Below are 13,336 nucleotides of genomic sequence, written 5' to 3'. Positions count from 1 at the left end.
TGAAAGCTGTCTCAACTGACCTCGGCACTCTTTAGCGAAGGAAGAGTGTGAGAGGCCGTGGCTGTCGACGAGTATTTACTTTGCATAGGTCACTATGTGGTACTGCAACATCTAAGTAGTTCTGTTGAGAATCACGTCTCCGCTGATACACACCTAAAAATATCACTAGAACTTGTAATATAGACGAAGTAACCTATGGTACTAATAAGAAAAGACATTTTATGCTACTTCGTTTCTTAGACTGGGCGAATCAGACTGGTGATAGAAAGGTTATAGGTTGTACATTGTGACTTTTACTTGTGACATCTCTTTGCGCATGTACGACAACTTCCACTGTGTACAGGCTATATCAGATTTCCGCATCTAATCTTCAGCTTTCTTCTGTAACGCATGTCAGGAGCTTCTATTCTCGTGTTACTGTTTATCGTCCACGTTTCGTTTCTATATAAGGCTGCACTGCAGACACATACATTAAGAACAGACTTCCTGATACTTAAATTGATATTTGATGTTAAAGAATTTCCCGTTTTCAGACAAGCTTATGGTGCTATTTACTTACCGCCGTCAGTTATTTTACTGTTTGAGTAGCAAAACTCGTCTACTACTTTTGTCTCATTTCCTAATCTAATTCGCTTGCACCCCTTTAATCTTATTTTACTTTTGTTGATGCTCATCTTAAAACCTCTGTTCAAGATACTGTTCGTTCCATTCGTCTTATCGTCAAGTTCCTTGCCATCTCGGACAGAAATACGCCATCGGCAAACTTAAACATTTTCATTTATTTCATGCCACCTGACTATTCTTCTACATAATTCACTGTACTAATTTGAACATCACTTATGCTGATGGTTCGACTACATACCTGTCGGCACATGCTCCTTTTGTATTGGGATAATTGTCATGAAAAAGGCTATTCGCACGTTGGTCGAACTTTCTTGTATAACAAGAGAGATTTGATTCGCTAATAACTGCAAGACTAATGATGCGTAAACAGTGGTTGCGCCCACAGCGGGTAGGTCGTCTCGACGTGTTTGGCGCAGGATTTGTTTTGCTTGTAATTTCATCTTAACAGTATAGACACATCCGCGTGACTGTTTCGAATTGGCTTTCTGTAAGGGAGTGATCGGTACCACAGACCACGAGTTTGTTATAGCATTGTTGATCACTGGTGTCAAATGAAAGTTTATCTAATAGAAAGTTATTTAACAAGTTCAGTATATATGGCATTAGAAACTACCTGAGGAGTCAGCAACAATTACCATGGAAGGTAATAAGGAATGGCAAAGAACTACGATGCTTCTTCGTCAATATTAGGAAAAGTGCGAAACCAGATAGCTGCATTCATAGCAAGCCCAATCATTTGCTGAAAAACAAAAGCTAAAGGTAAGGACGCTATTAGTGAAGGAACATGTCGTGAGTGGTTTCAACGCTTCAAGAACGGCGATTTTAACGTCGTAGACCGGCATAGTGGTGGAAGAGAGAATGTTTTCGAAGATGCAGAATTGGAGACATTGCTGAGTGAAGACTCGCGTCAAAATGAAGAATTGGCACGGTTAGTGGGAGTGACACAGCAAGCCATTTCAAAACTCCACAAGGCTATGGGCATGATTCAGAAAGAAGGAACTTGGGTCCCATGTGAGCTGAAGCCAAGAGACGTTGAACGGCGTATATGTGTTTGTGAACGGTAGCTTCAGAGACAAGAATGGAAGGGATTTCTGCATCGCATTGTGATCGGGGACGAAAAGGAGTTCATTAGGATAACCCTAAACGCAAAAAATCATGGGGATATCCCGGCCATGCCTCCACGTCGACGGCCAAACCGAATATTCACTGCTCCAAGATCATGCTCTGCATTTGGTGGGACCAGCTCGGCGTCGTGTACCATTAGGTGTTAAAACCAAGTGAAACAATCACAGGTGCTCGTTATCGAACGCAATTAATGCGTTTGAGCCGAGCATTAAAAGACAAACTGTCCCAATACAGCGAGAGGCACGATAAAGTTATTTTGCAGCACGACAACGCTTGACCCCACGTTGCAAAAGAGGTTAAAACGTACTTGGAAACATTAAAATGGGAAGTCCTACCCCACCCACCGTATTCTCTAGACATTTCTCCACCTACCACTTGTTTAGATCACTGGCGCATGGCCTGGCCGACCAACACTTCTGATCTCGTGAAGAAGTCACAAATTGGATCGATTCGTGGATCGCTTCAAAAGATGAACAGTTTTTTCGACGCTGGATTCGTACACTGCCTGAAAGATGGGAGAACGTAGTGGCCAGCGATGGAAAATACGTTGAATGATACATGTGTAACCAATTTGTTTCATTAAAGCCTCAAAGTGTTGGGGAAAACGGCGGAAGCAAAGTTGTGCACCTTGTACTTAAAACAAATATTAAGCTAGGAGAGTGTTCATTGAATTCCAAAGAGAGTTATTACCTGCGGAGTTGTTTAAACTCCAGAAAGTTTTGATTATGCGTATAATCAGTCAGCGGAACAAAGTAATCTGTGCAAATACTCGTTTACCGTGACAGCACCGGAACGGCATATGATATAACGAAGGGCGAAACATCACATTCCGGCTTTCGAAACTTGCACCTGTGATAACGCATTTCCTACGTTCAACTTCTGCACGAATAGAAATTGATCGCCGACTTGAATAACTTAAATACCCTATGCTATAGGACCTGATGAAAGGGTGCGCTATAGATTTTATGCTTAATATGTTGAGGAAATGGCCCGTTTTCTAACATGAATTTATCCGTAGGTCACTGGAACAAGGGAGCATGTATGTGACTAGAAAAGATACTTGTCTTTCCAGGAGGGGTTGCAATATTGAAGTGAAAAACTCTATATCTTACTGACGTCGATTTAATGTAGAATTAGAGCACTTACATTGCGTCGTGTATGACTCCTGGAGACGAACAACCCCGGTGAAGGAATCAACGTGGTTTCCGCAAGCATCAGTCGTGTGAAACGCAGCATGTTGTGGTCATTAATGAGATGCTGAAGGCGGTAGATAGCGCTGCTCAGGTTGATGGCGCGTTTCTTAATTTTATAAAGCCATGGGTACAGTTCCTCAGTGCCACCTGGTAAACAAAATAGCTGTGTGCGGAATAATCAATACAATTGTGTTTCGAACTCAATCTGGTGTTCTTGTAGTCAGTAGTCAAGGTGACGTCGGGTGTACTTAAAAGATCGAATGTTACGAAATGCAGAAAGACTGTAGATGATTAATGTCCGAACCAGATGTTGGCAGCTAATTCGCAACGTAAAGAAATATAGTGTAATTTGCGTAAATATCCGTTATTGTTTGACTGAGCGATCGTCGCTCTCACATCGGCATAAATAGCAACCTAGGAATTGCTTTCTGGCCCGATTTTAGGTGGAAAATCTAACCGCGAGGAAGGCGTATGTCAGGCTCACATTTATTCGAAGGATTCTGAAGATACGTTGACACGAGCCATAAAATGGCATATATCCGACGGTATATCCTGACAGTACTTTCCAGAAACATGTAGCCATATGCTCAACAACATAGCGAGCCGCTATTGTCCGGCTTTGTTCGTGGCAATACATTTCAGGGCCAGGAGGTTTTACAAGAGATCACACTGTTTCCACAAAATGGACGAATGGAAGAGGGTGCGGCCCTACTGCTTTTGCATCACACGAGGAATAAAGTTAAGAATAACAGGAGAGAGGTGTGTGGATGCGTTCTTTTTTAAGTAGGCAGGATGCTTCAGAAATTTAACTCTTTAACTGATGTTGGACACACATTTCCACGATTACGAATCTCTCGTACAAGCAGTTGGTTCAGGTCGAGAATTGCCAAAAACTATACAAATATGAGAGAATGTGTACCAGTTACAAGCAGACTGGCGATCACCCTCCGGTTTTTAGCTACTGGTGGTTTATATAGAAATTTAACATACCTCTCTAAAATGCACTATTCATTTATAAGCAGTTTAGAAGCAACGCGGAATCTCGCGTGATGAAACATACAACTGAATCAAACTTGATTCCGGACTCATCGGCAACAACGTGGATGCTTTTTCAGATTTTGAACTTTGTAAACATTCTTTCTATGCTTCGTAGCTCTGGTCGTAGATAAATCGCATATATGAAATTCATAGTTCTCTCGTTTGTCCACTCCACCATTGCTGTACGCAACCACCTAACAACAAACAACTAACAAAATAGGCGACTATAAGCAAGCGTGGAAACCTTCGCGTAAAAGCGAAGCGATTTTATTTTCGCTCACACGTGACTGCAGTACCACCGGTGAGAGAAGTAGGAAAGCTAGGTGACAGTGAGAGGGAACCATTTAGTGGCAAGGACAAAAATTGTCCTGCTATGCGAAATATTATCAACCCTTGATGGACAACATCGACAATCTGTCGGCAAGAGATCGGCAACATCAGCAATATTGCCCGGCCATTTCGCAAAATTGTTGTGTATTGCAGCCACAATGCAGCAATGTTGACGGAAACGCTATTGCGGCCAAATATTGACCTACAATATGGCCCATGTAAACCCACCTAAGGAAGTGTAGTTCTACGTGAGAGAACCCTCGTTCGACCTATTCTTGAGTGTTGTTCCATCAGTCTGTGACCCGTGCCAAGTTGAGTTAATGGAAGAGAAAGGGAAAATTAAAAGAAGAGCATCATTCATATACGGTTTGGTTAGTCAGCATGAGATTGTCACGGAAATGCTAAAGAAAGTGCAGTGAGAGACCTTTACAAGAGTGGCGTTGTGCATTGCGGAGAGCCTTAGTCAAAACTCTGAACGCCCATTTCATCAAAAATACATATTGCATAACGACCTTGTTGCTAAACACTAGATAATTTCAAGCCCATAAGACGGGCTGCTGACACTTTCCGTGGACCAGCCCCAAATGAAGTAGGAAGTGCAAAAAAGACTGGCACACTATGAACTCTTTGCCACATACTGTGCAACGATTTTACTTCTCAGACTCTTTAACTCTTAGTGATAATCATTGATTCTGATCTGGCTCTTTCTCTAGGTTCTGCTTTCTTTGGTGTACACTTTTATCCATTGACTTTACGTGAAATTTTCGGCTGTAGTAAATTTTAGCCTTCTTTTGAATTTGACCTCCAGTTTTCCAAGTTTTTTCCTTTAGTGAGAAACCGCCTGCAGTGTCAGGGACCTGTGGCCCGTCTTTGCCTGTCGCAAGAGGCGACTAATAGGTGTCTTTATTTGGTGATGTTTTCACCTTGGTGTTTTGATTATGCTTTTGCTTTTCAGTGACATGTTTTGGCCTTTTGAATTCTGGTCCCCACTTTTGAATTCTGGTCCCCATTTTGGGTTTTATTCCACTTTCCAAATTTTACAGAAGTCCAGGCCATTTGGGGAAGCGGGATGCATTAACTCTGCACTGTGTGCTGTTATCTTTTGCACCTACCAATCAAGTGGGTCTACCTATCTACCTCTGCACCCGAAATCCAGCATGGTAGCCAGTCTGTCGTGGTGAGGTTTGTCATGTACCCTCTCGGTGGTAGCCCCTGACAATGCAGTGATCGCACTACCTATGTCTGCTCTGTAACCTCCCTGTCAGCCAAGGAGCCTATCAACTTTCAGGTACTGGGACTACAGGCAACGGTTGCTTGTTGGGTGGCCCTTGCTTTGGCAGGTGGTGCCCACGGGGAGAGCCTCCGATCGGTGTGGTATCAGGGTGAATTGTCTGCAGTGAAATGGATTAGGATCAAACTTAATCGTGGCGATGCTAACACAACTGTTTCAGCAGTTAAGAACAGCAACTTTAATGCCGAGGTTTACAGTCGTATGTCATTTCTGTCATTGACGAAGCCTGAAGACGAGAGCCAGGTAAGGAGAAATGGCAGTGGACAGTTCGCTGAGTTCTTGGTTTTTTCACGAACTGACAGTGTATCTTTCGCTACAACATTGCCACTGTTTGTCGTTGAAAATATAGAAGATCGGTTTGGGGAGGTTGCAGCAATAGAAAAGATAAGTGGGTCTTTGCTGATCAAAACATCCCGTGTCAACCAATCATGGGCACTTCAGGCCTGTGTAAAGATGCGAAATATACCAGTCACCATATCTCTTCGTAACAAGCTCAGTAGAATTCAAGGTGTTCTTTCGTCAGGACCAAATGCTACAAATTGATGAAGAGCTGCATACTAATCTGGCGTGGAGCCTGTAATGAATAGTGGAGTGCATTGCATATTTTCGTCGAATCCAGAAGAGACCCCCCCAAGTGACTAGACTGGACACTGGAGCTTTGTTCTGGTCTTCAATGGCAACGTTTTACCTTAGAAGCTTATCATGGTTTATATGTGTGATGTTTGGCCTTATTTTCCTCCTCTTGTGAGGTGTTATAGTTGCCAGATGCTTGGACACGTGTCGTCTCACTATTCTAATGAGGCTATCTGTTGGGCATCCCCTGAGGGCACCACTTCTGACCAACCCTCTCAGTGTGGCAACTGTCTCGAACTGCAACCCTCCTCATTCACCACAATATTCAGTATTTAAGAGGGAAAGGCAAATTCGAGAGTGTAAAACACTCGTGACTGACTGTCTTATCAAGATACAAAGAAAAGATTGGAAAGACTTCATCCGACTGATAAGATCTCAAATTTTGCGACTATTGTGACACAGTGCAAACCTCACGCGATGACAATGTATCGCAAGACATGTCCTGGCCCTGGTCGTATTCTGGGGTCTGCCCCATAGATGGGGCACAGAATGTCAGCTCCCTTGCATCCTACCCCTGTGTCCACGATGGTTCCCACACCATTGGCGTCTCCAGAGATGCCTAATCATCCTCTAGTGTTGCCAGGAGCGGGGACACCTGTCAATGTGTCCCCTTCTCAAGGCAAAGGCCAGTAACCACAGGTTGTGGCCAGGAGAAAAGTATGATCCTCTTCACTCCCAGAAGATAAAAGGGGCAAATCTTCACAGAAATCGAAGTCTTACAAGGATAAGAAAGATAAGCAGAAAGAAAACTACTTTGAGGCTTCCGATGTCCTGCTCCCCACCCCCGCATAGGTCGAGCCTATGCATCTCAACAGTGTATCTCACAATCAGGCGGACTGTGACCTGGTAACAATGCAATCACGCCCATCTTTTCCATTCGCTACTTTCTCAGACCAGACTGCAAAGCTCCTTTAGTGAAACTGTAACAGTTACTATCACCACCTAACTGAACTCCGTAATTGGCGTAGCGCTATGGGAAACACAGTTTATGGCAACACGTCACCCTGCTCTGAAGAACTACAAACTTAAGTGTACCAATCGTGTTAATGTTGAGTGCCCGGTGGGGTTTGTACGCTCATACACTCTTAATATTTTCGGTGAGCAGATGTCCCTTACCACTGAACTAGAGGCTGGGGCCATTGCTGTTTATCCATCAATTCGAATAACGGTCTGTGATGTTTATCTGCCCCCAGTTGGACCTTTCCATTATCATGAGCTAGTTAGTGCTATCTCCCACCTTTTTCTTGCTGCTGGACTTTTAATGCCCATAATTGTCTGTGGGGTGGTGACGGTCTTGCAGAGGCCCGATACTAGAACACCTCCATTTAGAATTGGACGTCTACTTACTCAACACTGTAGCTGCAACACATTTCAGGAACGTACTCAACTATTGATCTCACAGTTTGCAGCCCGAGTATCTTACCCCTGATTCAGTGGTGCATCCGTGGCGATCTTTGTAACAGTGGCCATTTTAGTATTGATCTCTCCCTCTCCACTCACAGATATCCAGAACATGTTCCAAGTTGGTTTCTTCGGAAATCTGACTGGTAGGCTTTCTCTACAGCCATTTATGAAGCCAGTAATTTGACAGATATCAACAAAGTGGTACAGGATGACATGCTGCAGAAAAACATTCCCCTACTCCTCTGGCTCATCCCGGCGACTGCCTGTGCCATGGCCATCAGAATATATAGTCATAGCTATCAGGGAATGCCGCAGGGTGCGTTAACGGCACAAGCGCCATCCTTCAATGGATAATTTAATAGCATCGAAGAAATTCCTGGCTAAACCACGATTTTTAACAAAGAAAAGGGACCGGGAGTGTTAGGAGCAATGTGTATCATCTATGCAATCCCACACCCCATCGTCACAAGTATGGGCTAAACTCCATCACATTTGCGGCCATCCACCACCTACGGTGGTTCCTGGCACCCTTATCAGTGGTAACATCTTCAATGATAAGTGGTACTGACCAACTGATTTGTGCCTCCCTTCCCTGAAGTGTCCGCTTGCAGTAATTATCGTCCTCCTTTCCTGACCCGGAAACACCTTATTGAGCGCCGCCCACTATCCTTCCATGTACACTCCTTTCTATCATACAACGCCGCTTTTAGTGAATGGGAGATTCACAGCGCTTTAGCAGTGTGTCGAGATATGGCCCTGGGACCTGACAAAATCCACAACCAAATGCTCAGACTGCACTCATGCTCATAAATTAAGGATAATGCTGATACATGGTGAAACAACGCTCTGGTGGGCGGTTTGCGGGTTTAAATCACCTTGGGGTTTGACCATGCGGTGCATTTGACCTGCAGTCGTCGCACGGTGGCGCTGGCAGCACCCCACATACGCAGAGGTGTGTTGGTGCATGTCAGAGTACGGTGCAGCGAGTAAGTGTGCAGACGTTTTCAGACGTGCTAATGGTGACTGTTTGTTGAAGATGGCTCAAAGAACACACATTGATGACGTATGAGGGGAGAGTTCTAGGGCGACTGGAGGCTGGTCAAACACAGTAGTTCGTAGTACGGGCCCTCCATGTGCTACAAAGTGTGATCTCAAGATTATAGCAACAATTCCAGCAGACAGGAAACGTGCCCAGGCGCTACAGTTCCGGACGTCCGCAGTGTACAACACCACAAGAAGACCGATACCTCACCATCAGTGCCCGCAGACGGCCACGGAGTACTGCAGGTAGCCTTGCTCGAGACCTTACCGCAGCCACTGGAACAGTTGTCTCCAGCCACACAATCTACAGACGACTGGACAGACATGGTTCATTCGCTCGGAGACATGCAAGGTGCATTCCACTGACCCCTAGTCGTGGAGAGCCCGTAAAGCCTGGTATCAAGAACACCAGTGGTCACTGGAACAGTGGACCCAGGTTATGTTCACGGATTGAGTCCACGTATAGTCTGAACATTGATTCTCGCCGGGTTTTCATCTGGCGTGAACCAGGAACCAGATACCAACCCCTTAATGTCCTTGAAAGGGACCTGTATGGAGGTCGTGGTTTGATGGTGTGGGGTGGGATTATGATTGGTAGACGTAAACCCCTGCATGTCTTTGGCAGGGAATTGTTGCAGGTCAAGTGTATCGGTATGCCATTTTGCACCAGTATGTCCGCCTTTTCAGGGGTGCAGTGGGTCCCATCTTCCTCCTGATGGATAACAACACGCGGCCGTACGGAGCTGCCATCATGGAGGAGTACCTTGAAACAGAAGACATCAGGCGAATGGAATGGCTTGCCTATTTTCGAGACCTAAACCCCATCAAGCACGTCTGGGATGCTTTCGGTCGACGTATCGCTGCACATCTTCAAACCCCTGCGACACTTCAGGAGCTCAGACAGGCACTGGTGCAAGAATGGGAGGCTATACCCCAGCAGCTGCTCGACCACCTGATCCAGAGTATGTTAACCCGTTGTGCGGCCTGTGTACATGTGCATGATGATCATATCCCATATTGATGTCATGATACATGCACTGGAAACAGTGGCATTTTGTAGCACATGTGTTTCGGGACGGTTTTCTCAACTTAATTCCGTGGACTTACAGATCTGTGTCGTGTGTGTTGCCTATGTGCCTATGCTATTAGCGCCAGTTTTGTGTAGTGCCACGTCGTGTGGCACCACATTCTGCAATTATCCTTAATTTATGAGAATGAGTGTACATCGTGCTGACAGCATGCAACATATCATTGGACTTTTTAATCGTATTTGGCGGAAAGGAGAATTTCCATCTCAGTGGTAGCAAGGTGATGTGTTATTCCTGTCTTGAAACAGGGAAAGGACCCACTTATTTTGACTAACTACGAGCCAATGTATCTCACGAATGGGCTGTGTAAGCTATTCAAACGAATGGTCAGTTGCCGTCTTTGTTGGTGCCTTGAAGCTGGAGAGCAAGTATCATTATTTCAGAGTGGCTTTTAGACCTTCCAGTCCACCACAGATCTCAGATCTCACTGGGTTCGTCTGGAATCTGCAGTGCACAATGCTTTCGCGCATCGTCAACATCTGATTGCTGTGTTCTTTGACTTACAGAAGGCATACGATACCACCTGGCGACATCACGTCTTGTCTACACTGCATGTGTGGGGTTTTCGGGCCAGTTCCCCCTTTGTTATCCATAATTCATTCTCTCTCTCTCTCTCTCTCTCTCTCTCTCTCTCTCTCTCTCTCTCTCTCTCTCTCTCTCTCTCTCTCTCTCTCTCTCCCCCTCTCTCCCTCCCCTCTCCCCCCCCTCACCCCCTCTTTTCGGGTCCGGATAGGTTCAATTTTCAGCAATCAGAATGTTCAGCAAACTGGAGTACCTCAGGGAGCAGTTCTGGCTGTGTAACGCTGTACACTATCGCTATAAGTGGCATCGTAAATGCAGTGGTCCCCACTGTTTCACAATCACTGTATGTTGGTGACCTTTGCCTGTACTGTGCCCCTGCAGCACTGTGCACACTGAGTGCCAACTTTAGAGCGCTGTCTGGAGAGTAAACACTGGGCTTTGAATCACAGCTATCAATTCTCATCAGCAAAATCACGAGTTACGCATTTTTGTAGACTCTCGACTGTGCATCTGCACCCAGAAATTTATCTTGATGACCAGTTACTTTGAAGTCATTGAAACTTTCGTATTTTATTAGACAATGAGTGACCTTAGCTGCCACATGTCCGCTGGCTTAAGGCAACTTGCATGAAGAAACTATATGCTCTTCATTTTCTTAGTAACTCCTCGTGGGGCGTGGACCACCCAGTTCTACTGGGATTTTACAGAGCACCGATTTTATCTCGCTTGGACTATGGATATGTTGCCCATGTTCCCGCAGCACCATCCGTAATTTGCTTGCTGGACCATGTTCACCACACTGGCATGCAGTTAGCAATGGGAACCTTCTGTACAAGCCTTGTTTAGAGCCTCTTTGTGGAAGCCAGTGACCCACTGCTGTAGGTTAGAAGACACCAGCTTCTGGCTAAGTAGCAGTACAATCTGTCAGATGCATACTCACCCATGTCGCTCAAGTCTCTTCCACAACCAACACTCCAGACTCTTCGCGCACTGCCCAAAACTGGGTAGACCAGCTGGGATCCGACCCGATCCCACAGCCTCCTTTATTCTGTGTTCCTAGGCCTCCCTCTTTGACACCCACTGTGGTCTGTACCTTGCCCTGTGATACAGATGGACCTCTTTTGTGGCCGCAAGAAGGATGCTGATCCTGCTCTTCTTTGACATAGATTTTGTTAGATTCTCGACGATTATTCTAATCAGTATGCGTCTGCACAGATGGAGCGAAAGTCAAAGACAGGGTTGGTTACGGTTTTGCACATGCAAGTGAACATGAGAAGCGTACTCTGCAGTATGTAGGCTGTAGAGTTTGTTGCCATAGTTAAGGCTTTGTGGTACATCAAATCCCTTGTCACGACGAACTTTCTGATCTATAACGACTCTACGAGTTGCTTAAAAGACATATCCGTGAGCTGTCCCAAGTCTTTTGTTCGCCTGCATCCAGTAACTACTGGTTGATTCTACAGCTCTGGAAACACAGGAAATGAACTTGCTGACAGTCTCGCTAAAGTCACCACTTGAGGAGATAAACTTGAGATTGGAATACCGCGCCCAAAATCGACGCACTATTTCGAGGCTCTGGGAATTGGAATGGCAGGCTACTACGACCGAAAATAAGAGCGATTAAGGGGTCCACTAAGATATGGCATCCATTTTTCCAGGCCTCTCGGAAAGATGCCATTATGTTGTGCCGACTATGCATTGGCCACACTAAACTCACCCATAAGTTCCTTCTGCGTCGGGAGGCTGCTCGTCACTGCAGCTGCGGTAGGCCACTGACAATAGCGCACATTCTTGTCGAGTGCACCCTGCTGGCCGATCTGCGCCATGCTCTCGGTCTGCCTCAGATGCTTGCAGCTGACAAGACAGCCACTACCAAAGTGTTGAACCTGAGGGAAAGCTGATTTTACACTAAACTATAAACTCGCACGCTTTCAGAATTGCAGGTGGTTGTGGGAGGTAGAATCTCTCCAGCGGCAGTATCTCCCCCCCCCCCCCCCCCCCTCCGCTCCCCTTTTTGGTGATTCCCTTGACCGCCAGTATATGGGATACGCACGTCTTCTCTGTTGCCTCCCAGGGTTTGCTTTCGTTTTCTGCTTCGACAGCTTTGTTTTACGCTCCCTGCCACGTTCCCCATGGTTGCGAGTTCTTCACCGACCTGGCTTCGTGCCGAGATACGTCTTCATTTTGAATTCCATTCGCTTTCTAAGGCCACCACTTCTGGTCTGGTGTATCGCAGCGAGTTCCTCGCACTTCACGCACTTCTTGGACAGTGTCTTCGTCTACAATGACATTTCAAAGACCGGCCATGGTGTCAGGTGTGCCTTTGTGCTTGGCGACGATACTTTTCAAATATCGCCTTCTTGAGCAGTGCTCAATTTTTACCCCGGAGCTCTACGCTGTTTATCATGCCACTCAGTACATCCGGTGACACAAGTTTCCAAATTGTCATCTGCTCAAATTCTCTCTGTGCCTTCATAGCCTTGGTGCGCTGTACTCAATCCATCGGCCTGCTAGTCATTCTTTTCCTTCGGAAGTTAGAAGCACAAAATTGGGCGGTAGGTAAAAGACTGACAACCCTTGAACTAAACAGAGTATGCACGTTCACCACCAAAAATATCACGAACAAATGTGCTACGAAATGCTGATGACTGAGCACTAGACAATATTAATGCGGATTACTGCAACTGTTGTTGCAATTCCTATATGAAACCAATGAACCTTTTACTAAAATGTAAACTTTCACGGCCGGAAATATCATGTCCATTATAATTATCCGGGCTGTTATGCCGTGGTCGGTTGATGAATTCTGTGGTGATTCCCAACGTTTCGTCTCCGACTGCGGGAAACATCTTCAAGGGGGTCCGTAGCTTGATGGAAGGTCCAACACACACACTGGCTCGCTACTGACTGCCGCTAAATTCCGTATCCGCGCGCCCCCGCGCCGCGGTGTGACGTCACGTGTTTTGAAAACGTCATTGCAATTGGCCGCTGTCCGTCGCCGTCGATCGCCGTTGCCATCACCCAGTAGTGGACGGGTGGTACACATC

General features: G+C 45.8%; 1 protein-coding gene across 1 annotated transcript in view; it reads left to right on the top strand.

Moving 5' to 3' along the window:
* The window catches only part of LOC124614272 (lissencephaly-1 homolog), a 188,917-nt gene that overhangs the window by 12,297 nt on the left and 163,284 nt on the right, over positions 1–13,336 (top strand). The gene's annotated exons all lie outside the window — the stretch shown is intronic.

This window comes from Schistocerca americana, chromosome 1 (assembly GCF_021461395.2).
Source record: "Schistocerca americana isolate TAMUIC-IGC-003095 chromosome 1, iqSchAmer2.1, whole genome shotgun sequence".
Lineage (NCBI taxonomy): Eukaryota > Metazoa > Arthropoda > Insecta > Orthoptera > Acrididae > Schistocerca > Schistocerca americana.
Note: the sequence above shows the minus strand (reverse complement) of the source record. Positions and strands in the feature narration are given on the sequence as shown.